The 21,070-nt window shown below is 35.2% G+C and overlaps 1 protein-coding gene across 6 annotated transcripts in view; it reads right to left on the reverse strand.

Moving 5' to 3' along the window:
- Nucleotides 1–21,070, reverse strand: part of Lrrc4c (leucine rich repeat containing 4C) — a 219,217-nt gene that overhangs the window by 39,070 nt on the left and 159,077 nt on the right. The window contains exon 1 of one of the 6 annotated variants that reach the window (XM_026787664.1): nucleotides 3,812–3,834. The exons of 4 other annotated variants lie outside the window; for them this stretch is intronic. The gene's annotated coding sequence lies outside the window, so the exon portion shown is untranslated. Of the gene's footprint in view, nucleotides 1–3,811; nucleotides 3,835–21,070 lie in introns of those variants that run through there. One more of the 6 variants, XM_026787665.1, reaches the window with a different exon arrangement.

The following is a 21,070-nucleotide window of genomic DNA, read 5'->3' on the forward strand; positions in this document are numbered from 1 at the left end:
AGAGAGAGAGAGAGAGAGAGAGAGAGAGAGAGAGAGAGACATAGAAATAGAGTGCTGTAGAGAATTATTTTATGATGATTTACATTTTTGTGCTGTGGAATATCTGTATAATTATGCAAAGATATGTTGCATTCTCTTTTGATACACTTGTTTAAGTCCATGATTCTGTGTTACTTTGCCTGTCTAAAACAGCTATCTATCTAATAAAGAGCAGAATGGCCACAAACAAGGTAGGAGAAAGGATAGGCAGGACTGGTAGAAGAGAGAATAAATGGGAGGAAATTTCTGAGAAAAGAGGATAAAGGAGCTAGAAAAGAAGGAGAGGAGAATGGCAGAGACCAGCCACACAGCCATACAGCCAGCAATGGAGTAAGAAAAAAAAAGATGTATGGAAACAAAAAATGGGAAAAGCATAGAGATAAAAAATAGATGAGATAATTTAAGTTAAGAAAAGGCTTGAATAAGCCAAGCTAAGACTAGGCTTTCATAAATAAGAATAAATCTCTGTGTGTATGATTTATTTGGGAACTGGGTGGCAGGCCCCAAAAGAACCAAAGAACAAATAGTAAGAAAGCAGCAGTGTAGAGAGACATTAAATTACATAACTTTAGTACATATGCTAGATATTAAGAAGATATATAAACCTTGATGTTTCTACTGTTCCTCAGCTTATAAGTACTAACCTACAAGCTGTACATCCACTTTTAGATGGTCTTCTCTTTCACTGCATGTCATATAACACCATTTGCAATCTATCAAGGAGCTCTGTTGAATTAAGAGCTGCGGAGCTGTGTCCCCAGGCACCCAGCCGCCCACACGGCTAGTTTAGCTTATGCCCCGAAATAATTACACGGAAACTGTATTTTTTTAATCATTGTCTGACCCATTAGTTTTAGCCTCTTATTGGCTAGCTCTTACATATTGATCTAACCCATTTCTATTATTCTGTGTAGCCCACAAGCTGGCTTACCAGGAATGATCTTAACCTGCATCTGTCTGCAGTGGGACAATCATGGCGACTCCCTGACTCAGCTTTTTTTTCCCAGCATCCTGTTTTGTTTTCTCCACCTACCTAAGGGCTGGCCTATGAAATGGGCCTAGGCAGTTTCTTTATTAATAAGAAATCATTTCCACATCATTTTTCCTTTTTTTGTTTAAACAAAAAAGAAAGGCTTTAACTTTAACATAGTAAAATTACATATAACAAAACAGTTATCAAGTAAGAATTACAGTTAAAATATTTATATCTACTTTATATTTTATCATAACTAAGGAAAATTATAACTATCTATCTATTTTTTAATTTTATTAAAGACTCCAGAAGGATATAATATTACCTAAGTAAACAAGAAATAAGAAAACTCTAGAAATGACAGAGATATCTCGCTGTCTGGACAGTCACCCAAAGTTTTTTTGTACCATTGGGGCATCCATCTTTAGTCTTTAGGCCCATAGCCTATAAAATGGGCCTAGACAGTTTCTTTATTAATAAAAAATCATTTCCACATCAGAGCTCCTTTTCCAATCCAAGATGGTCTTATACCCACAGTTATGTAGAATAAAACAGATTAATTGTTTCAAACAAGGTTAAAACTACAAGTTCCACAGTCCAGTCATGGACACACACAAGGTTAATATTTGACCCACAATAGACTCCCTGGTCTTGTAGATTACAGAAGAAATTTCCTTTGTATTTTATATGCAGTGGAAAGCCTTTAGAGCACTGTATACTAGAAAATGATAGACTTTGGCTTAGGCCTTTGAATGCTCAGTAAGATTTGATTAAATGATCCATGTAAAAAAACAGTGCGATCTTTGATAGTAATGATAGGACTAGAAAGAGGGAGAAAATTGGCCTTTCTTTGGGCAGCAGAGTTGACAAGATTGGCTTAGGGATAACATGTGGGGCTGTGGTGAGAAAAACCAAAAAATTGCCAGTGTGCCACCTACCAATATAGCTGTTTAAATAGCATCTGCTCCCCAGCCACCACTGCCTTGTCCCAGATGCCTACAGAAGTATCCATACCAAGGGACTGCCTCTACCTCCCTAGGCATTATTAGACCTTTAAAAATATCCTATTTTGGCCTCAATCCCATCCTAATCTCTACAGTTACTTGTGCCATGTCCAATTTTCCCCCAAAACTTTGTCTTATCCAATGACAATTATATATATATATATATATATATATATATATATATATATATATATTCCATTGAAGGTCTGAGAAGCATTTGAGTCTGAGGCCAGGTGAAGACTTCTGAAATGTCAAGGATTTTTACACTTCATTCCGCTACAAGGCAACTGAAATCTCTCTGGAACAGGGCTAACCAAGTTGAAGAGCCTACTTTTCAACAATTGCTGTCCCAGAGGTATGTGTGCGTCCTTTACCAAACCTCTGAAGAACTATCTTCTAGACTGTTTCTACTTCAAGGATCTCTTCTGGGTAAGTAAAGATATTTATCTATTCAAAATAACACAATTTATCATAGTTATACCTTTGAAAAATGATTTCAAGTCAAGTACAATTTTCCCCCATGGTTAGTTTTAAATTCTGATAGAAAAAAAATGATCCCTAAAGTGTTCTGAATTAGCTCACTGAAGGTAAAAATAAGTAGAGACAATGTTGGATGGTTCATACAGTGAAGTCCTCTTGATGGGAACCATATTTTCATATTTAGTCAGCTATTATAGTCAATTGTGCCATAGAAGCTCATGGTTTTTCTTGGAATTTTGAGGGAGAAAAAAAAAGGCAACAGGACATGTCTGACATAATTTTCTAACTTCTCTTATGCTTTGTTTCCACAGATATGCCAAAGAACCTGCAAGGTTTTTCTCCCACTAAAAACCTGTCAAACTCACCTGAAATAAGATCAATATTTCAAAATAATTTTAGCATCATAAATTGTATTTCCCAAAAACTATATATTCAATTTGTCAATTAGTCAACCATTTGTTATTTTATCACATAAGAAGCAAAATTTTAATATACTAATAAAATATGATTCCAGGAATAAGAAATTTGACAGGGGAAGAAAAGAACTATGCTTTCTGCCTCAGGGTTACACTTCTTCTTAATCATAATGTTTAGTTCAATTTGTTATAAATATGTATAATAAACCTAATACTCATAAATAAGTCAAAATGCTTTGTAATACTTAATATGTTTGTGTACACACACACAGTTTGCGCATGTATGTACACACATGTGAGGACAGAGAATAGGGTTGGACTAGTTGGCCTGTTAGTATACTTGTGCAGACCAGAGGTTGACTTCCAGTATCTTTCTATATGGTTCTTCATGGATTGTGTGTGTGTGTGTGTGTGTGTGTGTGTGCACGCACGTGTGTACATGTGTCTGTCTGTATATATGTATGTCTGTGTGTGTGTTTGTTTTATTTTGTTATGTAGTTGTATGTCTAATAATCTTTCAACGAACCTAGACATTTCTATTTTGTCTAGACTTAATGGTCAGTCAGAATAGAATATCTATCTGTTTTAGCCTTTTTTTAACCCTTAGCACTGGACTTATAGGAATGAAATGCCATTCCAAAGTTTTACATGAGTGTTTCAGTGGGAAATCCAGTTCTAATAATGTCTACCAAGTACTTCACAACAGCCTGTTTTTTAAAGTTTTAAGCTGGCATTTAGTTCTAATCTTACATTTGTTTAGAGGAGAGCTTTTATGTTCATTATGAGACCCATATTGAGTCAATTTGAGTAAAAGTCGGAGAAAATCATTTTAAAAGTCTCCAGAGAAGAACATTAATCCCTTAATTTATTCATTGACTATTTTATTATGTGTTACTTACATCTTTTGAGCACACAAAGACTTCATGGCACACAGGAAATAAGTAGACAGTGGGGTTTTGCTGGTCCTTTGATGGGCTATACTGTAAAAGAGCAAAGTACACTTCTTCACAAAGAGGGAAAGCCCTGTGCTGATGGGAATTTGGTTCCTGATTATTTTTTACCCCAGAAGGAGTCTAAGATTATCTGTTATCAATGCTTGGATAATACTGCTCAGGCCACAGTATCCGATGTTGAGAGTACTTTCAGATTGGAGTTAGAGAAGCCATTCCCAGGTTAATGAACACAAAACTGCAAGCATTTTAAAGAGTTTATTTGGAGAAAGGAAACGTCTGCAGAAATCAAGTGATTAAGATGTGATACTCAAAGCGAACTCTGAGTGATCTCATTAGCAGAAACTAAGAATAGTCTACAAATGCAATAAGAACCCTGATACAAGGTCACAAACAGCCTCGTGTAGACCAGCTGTGTGGGACCCAGTGAAAATGAAACCTCACTGGAAGAGAGCAGGAACCCTTCTCCAGAAGAGGAGTAAGTTCCTTCCTGAATCCAAAGGGAGCATGACTCAATATATAAATACACAAACTTTCATTAAAGAATTTGCGAGTTCTGCAGATGTGTTTATGTAGAGTTAAATGTGTGTATGTATGTAATTCAACATTGCAGATTCAATTATTCTTAATCTGAGTTGCTTCCATACAAATGCCAGTTTTACACAGAGCTTCACAAATTTTCCTACTATTCTCCCATACTAATTTGTATAACCTTACATTGTTTTTCTCTGAAATAACATTATTTGTCTTTTTCTCTTTTGAATATTTTAATACCTTTTCTTTCAGAGAAAATAAGGGTCATTTTATAACTTCTTCACTGTCTTCTTGCCTGAACTTAGAAAAGTAGTTAACATCTGTAAACCAAACATTCCTCAAGCAATGATGAAAAATAAAAAAACTCAAAATTGCTATCAAAATTATGCATGTCATTTACAAATATCATAATGTTAAAATAAGTTTCAGGCAAGGAAATAGAATCTAATAAATGATACTTTTCAGAAGGGTGTACATTTATAATATATACAGTCATAAGTTATTATTCATAATATTATACATGCAACAGAGGCACAGGTGTACTAAAGAGAGAAAAATAGAACTATGGGTAGTTATATTAAGAGTAGGTGATGGTACAATTGTACTCTCTATATATTAGAAAAGAATTGTCAGATTGTTAAACAAGAATTCTTGTGTGGGTTATGATTTACTGTGCCCAACTCTACTGTATAGAAAATAATGTCTCTCATTTCAAGTCTAAACATAGGGCTCAGATTATAGAGATGAGACAGGAAATTGTGTTTAATTCTCTGCCGAAAAAGCTTGAAGAACAGATATCAAAATCTTATCACACATAGCAGAGAGCCAAGCAAACCTGGAAGATGTCTTGGATCTTGTACAGAAAAGCTGTCTGCAGGAGTAAACATCATAGCAGGGGGAATCTGAAACTAAATTTGGATTCTTGCAAGCTGAGGAAGATATACAACATGCCGATGAGGAGACCACCACTACCATTTTGGATAATTCAGGTGGTAGGAAAAGGTCAGGGTAGGTCGTAAGTGAACACATGACAGTCATCATAATACTTGCATGTAACCAAGATCATGACCATGGTCTCCACTCTAGACAGAAATAGGGAAAAAAAGTTCTTTTCAGCCATCACTTGACTACTTGTAGCATGAGCTTTCAAAGGAGAGTCATAACCAGGGTTGGGTAATAAAAGGAAGAGACTGGAAGTGTTCAGGCAATCAAAAATCTCCCATATCCAGAATGGAAGGTTTCTCACCAGCTGCTAGGTCTTTACTGGGGAAGACACTGATTTTAAAATTAAAGTGAGTTGGGTTTTATTGTTTTGTTTTGCTTTTTTGTAGTTTTTGCTTATTTTTTTAAAAATAAAATCATTATGCACAATAAAATGTTTTAAATTGCATCTAATCTAAATACTTGAATTACTATATAGCTTCAAATTGCATAATTACAAAAAAATTGCATGTAACAACAAAAGTAAAATTTGCCCAAAAAATAAATGTTTAGTAGGACACAAAGTATAATTTTCTTATAATAATAGTATTATCAGATTGTATCACTTCAATACTGTAATTAAAATATAGAAAAGGATCCCCTTTCAAATATTTTTTTCTCTGCTTCAGTCTACATCTCATTATTGATGGCTGATGGAAGCAATGGCAGTTAATTATAGCATCAACTTGAGAAATGAGCTTTCAAAATGAGGCATATAAGAAATTTTATAATCAGCAATAAATAATTCCCCAATTTAAAATATTTTAAAGTATCCTGTTCCACTTTTTTCTGAAAAAGCTATTGGTCATAAAAGAGGAAAACACTGGGGAATTATTTGAAAATTAGAGACAATAAATCCTAAGATAAACTTTAGAAAAGTATATAATTCCGTGCTGAACAATTTGAAGAATCTAGGACAATAAGATAAAACTGTTATGTATGTGTGGGTGTGAAGTAAAGAGGAGGTAGCGACTTAGTCACTTTGTTCTGCTCTAAAAAAAAAAAAATTCAAGAGATTGGATAATTTAGAAATCCTTGGCATTTGTTTCCTATGGTCTGGAAGCTGGGAAGTCCAAGTTCAAGACGATATATCCAGTCTGGTGAAGGTCTGTTTTTTGTTTCGAAGACAGCACCCTGTTCTGTATCAGCATTGGGCAAAAGAAAGGAAATGGCAAAATGCACCCTAATCAGCTCTTTCCAGATGTTAAATGTGCTAATCCTATTCATAAGACCTGTGTTATTATGTCTCAGTTGCTTAATATTATCAGATTTTTTGTTTCCAATATATGAACTGTTGTTACATATCAGGAATAAAAATGATAACAGATATAATACATGAAAAGGCAGAGGCACAATAGAAAATATTAGTGATATTGATGGAAAACAATGCATCTGAAGTATTTTTCTCATTTTAACTGATTGTTAGCATTCATAGAAGTTTTCAGAAAATAGGTAAGCACAAAGGATTGTGTTATGGTGTCCGTATGATATCGTATTTCCTCCGTGCTCTGTGGTTTTCTTTTCTTCACTATTTTATTAAACTATTGTCCTCAGCTGATCTGACTGGGTAAAATGCAGAAAAGCAGCCACCTTGTCAGTCTATCCCAGGGTAATGTTTCTAATGGAGTGACCTGTAAAAACTAGGAGCCTAAGAAAATCCAATTTGCAACATTACCAATAAATAAATGAAATTACTAACTGTTCAAGGTATATACAAAAATCTGAAACTAAAACCAGTTTTCTGTTCTAACTCCTATATTACCAATGAAATTGATTTTAAATGTTGTTTTACTTTAGAAATCTACATTCTGCCTAGAGCTACAGAAAAACAGAAATAAAGATGAAGATACAGTAGGGTTTTCTCTCTTTCTTTGTCATGATTTCCTAATCCTTAGAATTGAAAAACCTTCTCATGTTGTCCTTTGGGACCCAAAATACTCCAGTTTGACTAAGAGCTCAATTCACTAAATATTCATGAATTAGTACAAGACAGACAATGAATGGTATTCATCTTTTCGATGAATTAACTTCTTTCTTGTTATCATTATCTTTTCATTGTCTAGAAAATTGATACCAAGGGAAAACACTGAAGACGGAGCATTACAATATTGCCGGACATCATTTCTAGTCCCAGTTTTATTATCTCCTCTTTGGGGACCTGGTAAGCTTGACCTGCATTAGCTTGTAAGCATCACAACTGTGAACTCATCATCTTTGCTTTGCTTTTGACATTATTTCCCTTTGGGAGAAAGGTTAAGTTAAAATTGATTCTAATATTTTTGACTCAGAATTAGAGCAAGAAACAGATTGAATAGATAAAGAAAGGTCTTTCTCTAGACCCTGAGTAAGTGAGAGAGCAAGCAAGCATCTATTTGATTATGTCTGACCTCCCTTGAAACCAGAGTGTTCTTACAATGATCCTAGAAGTTAGCAGACTCTTCTGTCATCGTTTTGTTTATGTAGCATTTGCTTTGTCCCATTAGGGAAAGAGGAAGCTTGCAAAGAGGCAGTCACATATCTTTTCTTCTTATGGTTTAATATGTAAAAACTCCAAGGTTTGTCTGCTTTTTATTTTTTTTATTTCAATAGAACAAATACTACAATAAATTCTTCATCTAGGTATGTTGTTTATATCCACTTCAGTACAAAGGAAATGGTTACGTAAAAAGGTTAAGTGACCCCATCAAAGTCAGCATGTTTAGTATATGCCAAAGCAAGGTTTCTTGTTCAGGGCATTCATATTCAAAAACAAGGTAATTTACCTTGTGCTTCTAAGTCCCAATTTCAGAAAGAAAGGTTTGTGATGCTTTCTACTGTGGTTATTTTCATGACATGGTATTGATTCCTCTTAACCTTTCTAGATGAAACATTCTCATTTGCTTATGTCACCTAATTTATAAGCTTCATTATTGCTCTAATTACATCCACTAGCTATCCCTTTTGGATTTTGTCTTCTATCATAGTTTTGTTAAAGGGCAGTGACCACATTGTACCTCACCTCAATTAGGCAGGAGCATCATTCATCAAGCAGCCAAAAGAATAACAAGTAAATAAATAAAAGAAGGAGAAACAAGGAAAGAAGGAAAAACGTAGAAAGCGATGATATTATATATATACATATGTATATATATATATATTTTTTTTTTTCTTATGTTATCCTTTGAGACCAAGAATACTCCTGTTTGGCTAAGAGCTCAATTCACTAAATATTCATGAATGAGTGCAAGACAGGCAATGAATGGTACTCATCTTTTCGATGAGTTAACTTCTTTCTTGTTATCATTATCTTTTCATTGTCTGGAAAACTGATACCACAGTGACCCCCTTAAGCTACTGTCTGCCCAGAAAGCAGTGTATCATTTTCTTCCTCTACCATCACACCATGTCTAAGAACATCTATATTCATTAAAATTTCAAGTGGCCTTCCAACCAAATTTTGTAATAAAGCCCAGAGAGAATTATCATTCCACATTGTCTTGAAGGCTTTGAACTTAGCAAGGATTGGCTGCCATTCAGAGGGCTTAGAACAAAGTCCACTTCATTTCAAAAGATGTTACCACAGCCTTTAACCTTTTGAATTTCTTCTCATTCATGTGGAAAGTATGAATAGGTAACAGAGTCCCCTTCTTACGGAATCTTTAGGTTGTAAAATTATCTACAATTCAAAGATATTTTATAGTAACAATATATCGAGTTCGTAGATTGTTCCACAGTTAATCATAGTTCCCTGGTAAGATATGAAATTAAAAATAATGAGCTTATGTTGGCATATGTTTATATTGTGAAGCAATGTGACATATGTTGCCTATAAGTTTTTCTTTCATCAATTTATTCTATGAGCAGAAATTGAATTGAACATCATTTTCTTCAAGAACTATACTTCTTAGAAGTAAACGGGATTATAAGAAAAATATAGTAAAAGAAATTCTAAGCAAACCTTGACCACACTCCAGTATATTTCCTTCATATTCTGAGTATAAATAGAATTTAGGAATTGCTTTTAATTCATGACAAGGGTATAGATTCTTCACTACTTTAATTAGGCTACAACATATAACAAAAATGACGGTACATTGCACATAATCATTTTTGTTAACTCTAGTTTAATTGCAATTAATATTTGAGATTGTAGCCTAATTACAGTTTCTTCCCTCCTGTTTGTTCCTCCACACCCTGTTATATTCCTTCGTGCTCATCTTCAAATTGATGCACTCTTTTTTACTCATTAACTATTATTGTATGCAAATATTATTTATATAAATATACATATTCATAAATATAATTTGTAGAGGTAATCTAATGTTCCTACTATGTATACTTTCAGGAGTGACTAGTTAATACTGAATGTTCAGTTAGTGTGTTCTTCCCTGCAGAGGGCTGTTTCTCTCACTGGCAACTTTATTGAGTTGCCTGTAGTTCTTTGTGTAGGGTTAGAACCTTGTGAGCTTTTCCCCATCCAGTATGGCATGTTTGTTGGTGTCATTCTTACCTAGCTTATGTTTGGGTGCTCTTGTTGGTAAGACTTCATAGGCATAGCTTCTTAAATTACTAGGAGGTACAATCTACACATAACTTTTTTAGATGCATCATCTAGGTGATTCTCAAATTGCCCTGCATGAAGGCAGCCATTGGAGTTTGTGAGCCAAGGAGCTTTGAGTGAGCTCAGATATGGGTTCCCAAGTTGACAACACCAAAGTTAGGACTTCAGCCATAGGCACAGGAACTATTCTGCCCACATCCAATTGCTTCAACCAAGGATGTGACTTCTAGCTCAAAATCAGTGTACTCTATGATGACAAGCTTTTGAAACCTTAAAAGCACCTTGTTAGCTAAGCTATATCTAATAACTTCATACTGCTTTGTAATGCAAAATAGAAAAGCAAGAAAAAAAATAAGACGGGCCTGGTGGCTTGGGTATGAAAGGTCAGTTATTCAAAAGACTGAGGCAAGAGAATCACAATATCAAGTCCTGTTGACCTTCGAAGTGAAATCTAGGTTGGCTTAGTGAACCTATTAAAACATTGCCTCAATTCCAAAAGGGGATGGAAGTTAGCCTAACTAAGTGGTAAAACACTTGTCTTGCAGACGTGTCATACTGAGTGAGTGCTCAATATCACAAAATAAATGAAAATATAAAACTTAAAAAACAAAATAAATAAATCTTTTAAAACATTTTACAAAATTATGGTACAGTCTGAATTTTAATTTCGGCCAAAATATCTTTTATCTGTATTTGTACAGATCTCTAATATCAAAGGGTCTGGATTTCTTACCCAAACAGGGTTTCAACTCACAATCCTTCTGCATCAGCTTCCTAAATGGTGAGATTGTAGGAGTGTTCTATAATGCCTGGCAGTCATCGAATTATCACTGTAGGCAGTAGTTAATTGTGTGTTCCTTTTCTGACTTACCACGGACACATACATTTTGTTTTTCCTTTTATGCTGCTCTACACCAATGTATTTTTAAAACTGAGTGGCAGTCAGCTGCAATTATCCTATAGGATAATGCAAAGAACATGGTACAGATAACCTTTAGCACTTTGCCTCTGTGAGAAAATTATTTTAAATTTAAGTGACAACTGCTAGTTAGTTCAAGATCCAACTTGCAAATCATCTGCTTCCTTAACTAAAATGAAATGGACTAATATACAGATCTAAGGTTAATTACATGTGATCATATAATGACCACATATTACATCTTATTAAGTGTTATAATTAGAAAGTATCAATATTAGGGGTACATGTGTCTCATGATATGATTTCAAGACTGTCTCTGCATTCCAATTCTGCATCAACTACCATGCTTGATTCCACTTTTAGCTAAATGAAAAAACAAATGACAAGCATTTCAACAGAAGAGTTCCAAATCACTATAAAGCATCCCCAGTCTTTATTCATTGAGTAATACCAAATGCGGGTCACTCCTGATCGTTTCGCAGAAGATCCAAGGCTCTCCATATACTATATGACCTGGAATTCTGCAAACTATTTCCAAAATGAGCAAAGCTAGTGTCTTGCAGATCAGTGAATTTCACAAGTGCTAAGATTCTTTTTAAGCTGTTTTTCTCGGGAACATCCTAGCAGATGTAGCAAGTGGTAGCACTGTGCATCAGCAAAGACAAGGAATGGAAAATATTGCTCATTTGTATATTCCCAAAACAATAGAATGGAGATAACAATTAATAGCTATATTTGTAACTCCTGATTTAATTAACTTCAGCTTAGATGTTTGCAAACATGTGATTTTATGTTTGGGTAAATGTGTCAGTGTGAAAATTAGTCACTAGTACAGAAACTGTAGAAGAATAGAGGCCCCCCAGCAAAAGGCATTGCCCAGCCTAATTCTCAATGGTCTACTCTTAGATATTTTTCCCACAAAAATCACTATTGCTATTTTATAACACCAACTTCTGAAGAGGTGGAGGATATATGGGACAATGGCATAAATAGAGGGTGTATTAAGGTTTCATACTGGGGCCCATCTAAGTCACATCGCTAAAGGACAAGAAGACAGGCTCATGAGGTCTGGCTGTGCTATATCAAACTGTCTCATTATCAACATTCTTACCCAAGGAAGAAGATTTCAAACAACCAAGGAGAAGTAAAATGGAGGATGAAATTGATCTTACTTTAAGGTGGAAACTACTCCAAGGCTCTTCACAAAATTAAATGAGGACCTCATAGTGTTTGAAGAAGGACTTTTAAGAGGTGAAATATTTGCAAGTCATTAAAACACTACATTGAAATTCAATCTATATCTTTGTAAGGTACATAATGATACAGGTAAGTAATGTGTACATATAATGTATATGTGTCTATACACATTATCTGCATCATTCTGTATCTCACACAGGTATGTGTATGTGCAGTGGCCAAATTAGCATCATTGGTATCACCTCTCTTCATTGCTATCATTTCTTTGTGATGATCATGTTCAAGGACTTCTCTTCATTATTAACATATGAGCTATTAAACCTGTGGTACAGTGAATGTTAGAAATTACTTCTCATATCTATAGTATATATCAGTAACTATTATTCAACCATTAATCCTCTATACTTCCTAAGTTCTAGTACTCATTACTTGATTCTATATTTCTGTGATCTATAATCACCCCTTCCCAAGATTTAAATCTTTCCTGTTCTTGACTAATAAGTCATGACATTGAGAAAGATAAACTCACACAATGTTGGCAAAAGAACAAAGTAAAACAGTGTAAGTAAGTAATTCCTTAAAATCCTCAGATAAAAAAAGTATTATGTGATCTACCTATTCTACTGCTACATCTATACAGAAAAATATATGTATGTGTGTGTTTGTGTGTTCATGCAGTATTAGGATATATATATATGTATATATATACATATATATATGTCAGCAACTGAAAAAGATTCTGGGTGCCTATATTTTTGCATTATTTTCAGCAGCTGAGATATGGAATCAACAGTGATTGGGACAAGCAGATAAATAGAGGATGACTATGCTCATTTATAACACTGGGAATTGAATCCATGGTCCTGTGCATAGTAGGCAAGTGTTCTGGCACAAGCTTTTCAACCCTTTTGTTTACTTTCAGTTTTGGATAGGGTCTTGCTAAGTTGGCCAGACAGACTTTGAACATGAGGTTTCTGCCCCATTCTCTAGAGTACATGGAATTACAGACTTGCAACAACAGAATTTTCCTAATTGTACATTTTTTGAGGCTCAATTTATTTGGCAAACAACAAAATGGCTTCAGGATGAGAGAGTACATTGACTGAAATACTAGGCACAGCTTTGAGTTACTTGTAAAATGACCCTCTAGTATGGAACTACATCTCCTGATGCTTGAAGCTAATGAACATACATCACATCTGTGTGGATTGGTCACAATCAACAAAATGCACTTCCCTCAAAAATCTCACTGCTATGCTAGTGCTTTTCTTTAGACTGGTTAGAACTGGGGGCACAGAGGACTCGAGCTCCTTGACATCAACCCAGCCCGAGGCTTGTGCTCTGAGAAAGGTCAGGTAGGGAGAGAAATCTCGTATCAGAGTTAATGATCATAGCCCTGCTCCACTAATTAATCTCACTGGCTCATGTGGTGTGAAAACACAACTTGAAAGGATCTATATCAGCAAGAAGTCAGTTCGGGGTAAGGAAAGGAGAGGGGAATATATCAGCAAGAAGTCGGTTCTGGGTAAGGAAAGGAGCGGGGAACTCTTTACATAACTCAGAATGAAGGAGAATCTTTAATATTCTGTTAATTACATCTTTCAAATCTATAATTTCTGAGCAGGGCAAGTAGGCAAAATCAAATCAGTGCTGCTCTGACACAGCTGTTACATTTTAATTAAAACCCACCACCTTTAGATTACCTCTTCTCGGGCATGCACTGGAATCACCCTGAGTCTCAATCCTAACTTCTGGTTTTCCCTCTAATTACTGCACAACCATGTTTAACCTTGATTTTTATACAATAACTTTACAATGGAGCAATTTAATACATACCACCCATAAAGATGTAGGAATATGGACTTGCATAGATTCATACACATCCATGTATACACACATACAGTCATTCAAGCAAGGCTTTAAGAATATATGACCTGGAGACTACCTTTCTAGGAAATGTTAGCTCCTCATAGGATTCTTCCATTCAGAAACTGTTCATAGACCTTGTGAACTAATTCACCAGACAGTAATAGCGTCAACAACCATTCCTATTAAGAAGAAATGTTATGCTATGGAAGCAAACTTTTGTCACAGAAGGACAGGCAAAAGTAAACATTAATTCGGATGCTAATAATATAGCTCCAGAGTGGAGAAGTTGCTTGATGTAAGGGAGGTTCTATGTTTCAACTCCAAGGTTGAGAGCTGCTTGATTTTGGGGTTGACCTGACTCAGGTGACAGGGAATGAAGAAATCACACACAGAGATATAAAAAGCTGGGATTGGGTGGTCTGTACACTCTAGTGGAGACACCAGCAGCTGGAAAAGTAGCATATTTAGTATATGCAGTTGAAGAAGGAAATGAGTTTCTCATACACAGGTAGTCAAGGAGTCAGGCTAGCTAATTCTGGTAGTGGGGCTCTCTAAAGGAACAGTGTCACTCTGGAATCATCTGGGAGGAAGAAGCTTTGGTTGATAATTTCTATACACACTGCCATCATCCATAATTGGAACAAAGCAAAGCTTTGTCATTTCCCTGAACCTTACCCGGGGTCTTGTCATTCCCATGGGTGTGATGGCAATGGGGTCCTTAAGATGAGATTGCTCATTTGAAAAATACACAGTCACTCACCACTTCATCTGCTTTTTGAACTCTAACACATGTGTGCAAGTGCTCGTGCGCGCACGCATACACACACACACGTGCAAATTATTTGGAAGGTAGTTAGAAAATAAGTCTGAACGTATTAAGATAAACTGAAACAAATTAATTTGACTATCCACCAAGTTCACATATATGTCTATTTCAGAAGGCATAAAAATCCATTATATATAAAAAGTTCACCAATATAATCTGGGAATAGCAAAGCATATGTTTGTGGAAAGAGAATCTTTTCATTTTTCTCTTGTAAAGAATTATAATATGCTATCTTTTATGGATTCTACTCTAGAAACTTTGATCAAATTTTGCAATCCACCCTTTTTGGAAAAGAAATAAAGTGTGGCGTCACTTAGAAACTTCACATCTCACACCGTTTCTAACAAGCTCCAATTACAGATAATAAACAGAGTATTTTATTTGCAGTCAAATCTGGAATAGCCTCGATAGCTGCTGAATTGCCACAGTGTCAATTTGTACACTTTCAAATTGTCCTTTCCTTTTACAGGCACAAGCTAGTTTTAGACTTTTAGTTTATAAGACACATTTAATTTCTTTTGTGTAAAGAAAACAATGATAATGGCTTTTTAAAATATAGTGCACAAATAAAGCTTGAATTTGCAGAATTGTTAAACACAGAGTCTCATTTGGGCTGTGGGTATTAATAGTGTAAGAATGCTGCATAAGGGGCTGTTTGTGTGAGTGGGCTTTGGTCTATGAATATCTGTGTATATCTTTTTGAAACCCAGTGCACACATACGAATTGCAAGAGGAATGTAAAAACATTTTGTGCAATGAGTCATCCCACAGTCCCCGCTTTGTTGCAGGGCAGTCATCAGTGCACATTAATTTGGATGCTAACTATGCGGCCATGGAAAACACAAAGGCAGAGGACCTTGCTTACCCAAGGAGAGGCTTTAAAGGACTCACTCGGTGAAAACATCTGCAGTGCCTATTTTAAATCAAGCCCTCTAAATTACATCTTCAGGGAAAGTAAGCTACTCATCGCAGTGAAGCAGAGTCTCAACATGAAGCTAGATTAAGAGAGTAAAAAGAGAAGAAAAACAGAAATAACCAGAAAGGAAATGAAAAGAGCAGAGGAGTAAAAGTGAAAGCAGGGAACATAAGCCACAAATATCTCCGGGCCCAAGCAAGGCATATTTTAAGGTCTCCAAAGGTCCAGAGGTGCTGTGAGTAATCACAGCAGTCTGGTGTTGATGTTGTAAACAACTGAAATGTATGAGAAAAGAGAATAATTGTCTAGCAAACAAGGTGCTCTCTTCTGCCTCTGGAAATGTCTCCTTGTCATTCAACACATGAGATCAAATATAGTGACAGCATTTTCTCAGTGTAAAATCCATATGACCTGAAGAGGGGACTGTATTTACATGCTTTGTATTGGGGGTGGGGAGACCTGTTCTTTTCAAATTGACTGTTCCTGCAGTTCTCAGTGCTACTCAGATGCTAACAGAATATATTTTCATGCTTGAGATAACCAGTCAAGGCTCACATTTTCCAGAGCGTGTATGTTGAGGTAAACTCACAAGTTATAAAGATGGTTAACAGAATGGGTGCCTTAGAATCTTCAAGACAGCTGTCTAATGATGCATTATACTTAAGAGAACTGTGCATTTTAAGTTATTAAAGAACTCATGAAAAAAAGTTATTTGTAGATTTATATAAAAATTAATATTTATATTGTTTACTAGAGTTTAATAACTCAGAGGCTCAAACTTGATCAAACTATTTCCTATAGCCTTGAAGCTTGTCCTTTCTATATATTAATATAGCTTAATAATACCTGAAATAAAACCATTCAGAAGGTCAGTGTTAAATTTGTCTTTCAAAAAAGTTATTAGATCTTAGGAAGGAAGGAAAAATTCTAAATAAATACAAAGTGTTTGGGATAACTGGAGACATGTAGGCATTTGTGGAGCTAGATAAATACTGTGAGAAAGTCCTGCTAATTAAATGAGACAAGGCATGCAAAGGGTTTCCAGTGTGTCTAAAATGCTAAATAGCAAACCCTTGGCAACATAAAATATTTATACCATAGCATGTGTGCAACATAAAAGAATGAGATATTTGTAATCATGGACTTCCTACAACGAAGAGGAGAACTGAGACAATTTCCTACTTGAGTGAAAGGCACGCTGTCATACAATGACCTTGGGAACCAATCTAGCTCAATTTAATCTAATAGAATCTAATCAGCTGAAGTACCTCAGTATTTGTCACCATGTAAATCAGTCCAGGTCACTAGTAGTTCCACTATCGTACCACAATCATTTTTCTATACCACCACTACGCATTACAAAATTGACCTGAACATTTATTTTCCTACTAGCCCCAGGAGCACCCGTGTCTGGTACTAACTAACCACTTTTTTGTGATACAAAAGTTTCCTATCTACCATTCTATAGTCTCATTGTGATCATTCCAAAGGTATGTTGAAACTTATTACTTGTTTTATGGTGTTCAAGGATGAGGACTTTGGGAAGTAAGTAAGTCAAGAGTTTCTTGCCTCTATGCATAGAAAAGTATCTAAGAAGCAGCCTCAATGATAAATGTGTGCACAAATGCTTTTGTGTATGTGTATGTTTTACATGGAACAATATTTATGAAGTATATACAAAAGAGACATATATAGTATATATTTTATATATAATACATATATTATATTATATTATATTATATTATATATTGTATTGTACACAAGAAGATATATATGTGTATATTTTATATCTTATATAGACACACACACATATATGTGTGTGTGTGTGTGTGTGTGTTTAAACCTTCTTTTTACACAATAACCACAGCATCACAATAGAATTTAAGCACAGGACCATTTACCATACAGAGACAAAAGAAAACACATATGGCTGGAGAATCAAAACAACATTGATAGTTTTTTTAATTACATTAAATTCTATAAAATATTTTTCCTACATCTTATCTCATTTTAATCTCCCAGAGGAAAAGTCAAATAATTTTACGGATTATATGCACTTCAAAGTAGAGAGATCAACTGTCTGAATTAAAGGCAAAGAATTTCTCTGTGATACAGTAGGTACTAAATCTACCATTTTCAACCTTAAATATTGTTTTCTTCTATTATAACTTTCTACAGTAATTATGTGACATTAGGACAGATTGATGGCAAAGAATATAGTCAGAAAGAAAATATGCATAAATACATCTAGATCTGCTAGTTTCAACCAAATCAATTTCAGTGTATCAGTTTTCAAATACCATACAGTAATTATTGCATAACAGGTTGATGGTAGAATTATCTGGTATTTTTTATCCATTAGAGACGTAATGTCCCTGACTTAAACCTAATGAAAAGAAAATGCAGAAAGGTGTCTAGATCAGCTAAGTGATTTCAAAATCTGTAGCCAAATTAGACGTTTTGCTTCCTTGCCTGCAGGTGGTCATGTCAGAGGAGTAGCAGATGGCAACTGAAGTTCAGGAGATTGCCCCACCAGGAAGCAAAGCTCTGATGGGTGAATCTCCGATAGGCAAGGCCCCAAGGGCTTCTGTCTTGGAATGTCTCCTGTTACTGATGTGCCTTTATATGTTTGTTGATGCCATTTTTCTCTGCATGGGGTGAATGAATTTGGGGAAATCCCCACTGCTTTTAATGTAATGTGATTATATCACTACACATTTTTACCTGTGGTTTACTATGAAGATGGTTTCCTCCTGAGCTGTACAGTTTAACTAAAGCAATGATTTAATAAAATAATAGTGTTACTTTAAATATGATTTTGTTGATTGAGGGTCTTTAATAACTATATTAAGGGATCATGAAAAAGGTTAGCTTCATGGTGAAACTAATATATTTAAAAGCAAGATTTGGTGTTGCTTCCACCCTGATGAAGCAGGAGCTGCAGAGGATAGAAAATAAAACAAGAAAATGTCACACAGCTACTTTCTCTTGAGGAGCCATATAGATTGTGACTTAGGTCAATGACTAAGAAAAGCAACTGTGTCCCAGAAACTAAGTTAACTTAATTTCTTTTCACCTTAACATTGAAAGATGTGTTCATGGGTTTCAGTGAGCATCATAGGTAAAACAAAGTTTTAATATTATTGAAGGTTAGGTTATGATGTCATCAAAGCAGTTTACTATTTGGGAGGAGGACACACTTAAAGGGAGAGGACATAGAGAAGATTGATATAAAGGGGATAAAGGGAATAATAAAACAGGAAGGGTGAAATGGGTTGGAGAATGGGGGGTTAGGTTAAAGGAGTGAATTCTACCCTTGTGATGTGGGAGTCCCCTCTGCATGCTGTGAATACCACTGGTTAATAAAGGACTGCTTTGGACCTATAGCAGGACAAAACTTAGATAGGCCAGGGAAACTAAACTGAATGCTGGAAGAAAGAAGGAGGAGTCAGTGAGAAGTCATGTGCCCACCCCTGCCTCGAGATAGATGCTGGAACCTTGCTGGTAGGCCACAATATACAATTATATATTCATGGGGACATATCAAATAATAGAGATGGGTTGAATTAAGGTGTAAAAGTTAGCCAATAAGAAGCTGGAGCTAATGGGCCAAGCAGGGATTTAATTAATACAGTTTCTGGATGGTTATTTAGGGTCTGAGATGCCCGGCAGCCGGGAAACAAACAAGCAGCTTTATGTCAACACCCTTGCACAATATTTTCTCTACAAAATAAGAATAGCAAAATATAAATTGAATGAGTATCTTAATTTTTCATAGTCCTATAGGCTCCCCATCTCATTGAGATAAAAGTCTCTAATTCTTCCTATGGCCTGGTATGCTTTATGCATCCTCAATTTTTTTCTTTCTTCATTTTCTAGCATGATTTATCTCCCTCACTATGGCTATCTTAATTGCAAGGGAAACCCTGGTATATAAATTATCACATGGTTCTGACGATACTGTCTGCTAAAAGAATTGTCTTTCAGACATCTATGGTCCTCATGCCCTCCTGTTTTCCTGGTATTTTTTTTAATGCCTTCTTCTCATGAGGCTGTTCCCAAACAAATTATTTCAAATGTCACATGATCTTTGTCCAAATTTCTCTTCATTCTACCAGCTCCAATTACAGTTGTCATATAACCTTAATCACCCTCAACCATACTCTGTGATTTAGCTGATTTTCTATTGCTCATCCATTTTCCCCTTACTTAATGGGCATAGAAATCCTTATATTGTCATCCAAATATTATTTCTGAAGTTTATCCTGTCTCACAGTTGGTGCTTTATAAAACATTGTTAAACTGCATGGAATGTCAATCTGCTTGAATAAAGGTTATATTTGGGCGAATAAAAAATATATCAGGCTCATAAAAGGCTCATAGAGTTGAATAAATAAGAGTGAAAATTCCTAGTAAGATTGTAAGGTTCCATATGCTTTAAAGTAAGTACATTGTTACTTGTTTTATTGCAAAGAGTTTTAGTTAACCTGCCACCATGGAATTCCACTGCCACCTGGATGCTCTTGCTCAGTGGCAATAAAGAAGAAGAGGAATGATGGTTTCCTATATCATAGAAACACACATCTATTCCCTAGTAAACAAACTCAATGTGGATATTTAAGAAGGCAGATGAAGAAGTATTCATTACGTGAGCAACAGTGGGAATATGACTTTTGTCAGTGAAGACGTCTTAAACAGAAGGGTAGCTCTTACATTAAAGGCTCAAACTTGGCACAATACAGAGGCACTTACACATTCTAAGTATTGCTACATTATTCAGAATAGCTAAGAAAACCAACCAGACTAGAATTCCATCTTGAGATGAATGAATAACAAAGATATGACCCATATGCACAGTTGAAATTTATTCAACTATAAATAAAAATATGAAATCATGCCATTTTCTGGAAAATAGATACAGATAAGATCATTGTACTAAGTAAAATCAGACAGACACAAAGATAAATACTGAATGCTTATTTATATATTCAGAATCTTTTTGTAAATATGTGTGTGAGGGTTGGGGTCATTAAAGTACTAAGGAGACTATGAGGAGAATACAAAGTATCTTTAAAAGGAGAGTCAAAGAGTATATGACGTTCAAAGCCATTGGGGAAGTATTTGAGGAAAGGAAGGAAACATACAAGGAGATGGATGGGTTGGCACTGCAGAGCTATATGTGGTCGCATGCATGAATGAAGAAGAAAGGATAGTGATACATAAGCATGAAAATGCTGTAATAAAGCTGATTACTTCATATGGTAACATTTTTAAAAAGATATTTAATAAAAACTGTAGGGAGAAACCATGGTACCAATGTCAGTTGACTTGGTAAAGTACAAGCTATTTTTAACCAATGATATCCTTTTGCTCTTGACATTAATAATATCAGTGAAAAGTGACAAGATCCATTTGGTTTAATTATT

The sequence above is a fragment of the Microtus ochrogaster genome (genome assembly GCF_000317375.1).
Source record: "Microtus ochrogaster isolate Prairie Vole_2 chromosome 14 unlocalized genomic scaffold, MicOch1.0 chr14_random_1, whole genome shotgun sequence".
Taxonomy (NCBI): Eukaryota; Metazoa; Chordata; class Mammalia; order Rodentia; family Cricetidae; genus Microtus; species Microtus ochrogaster.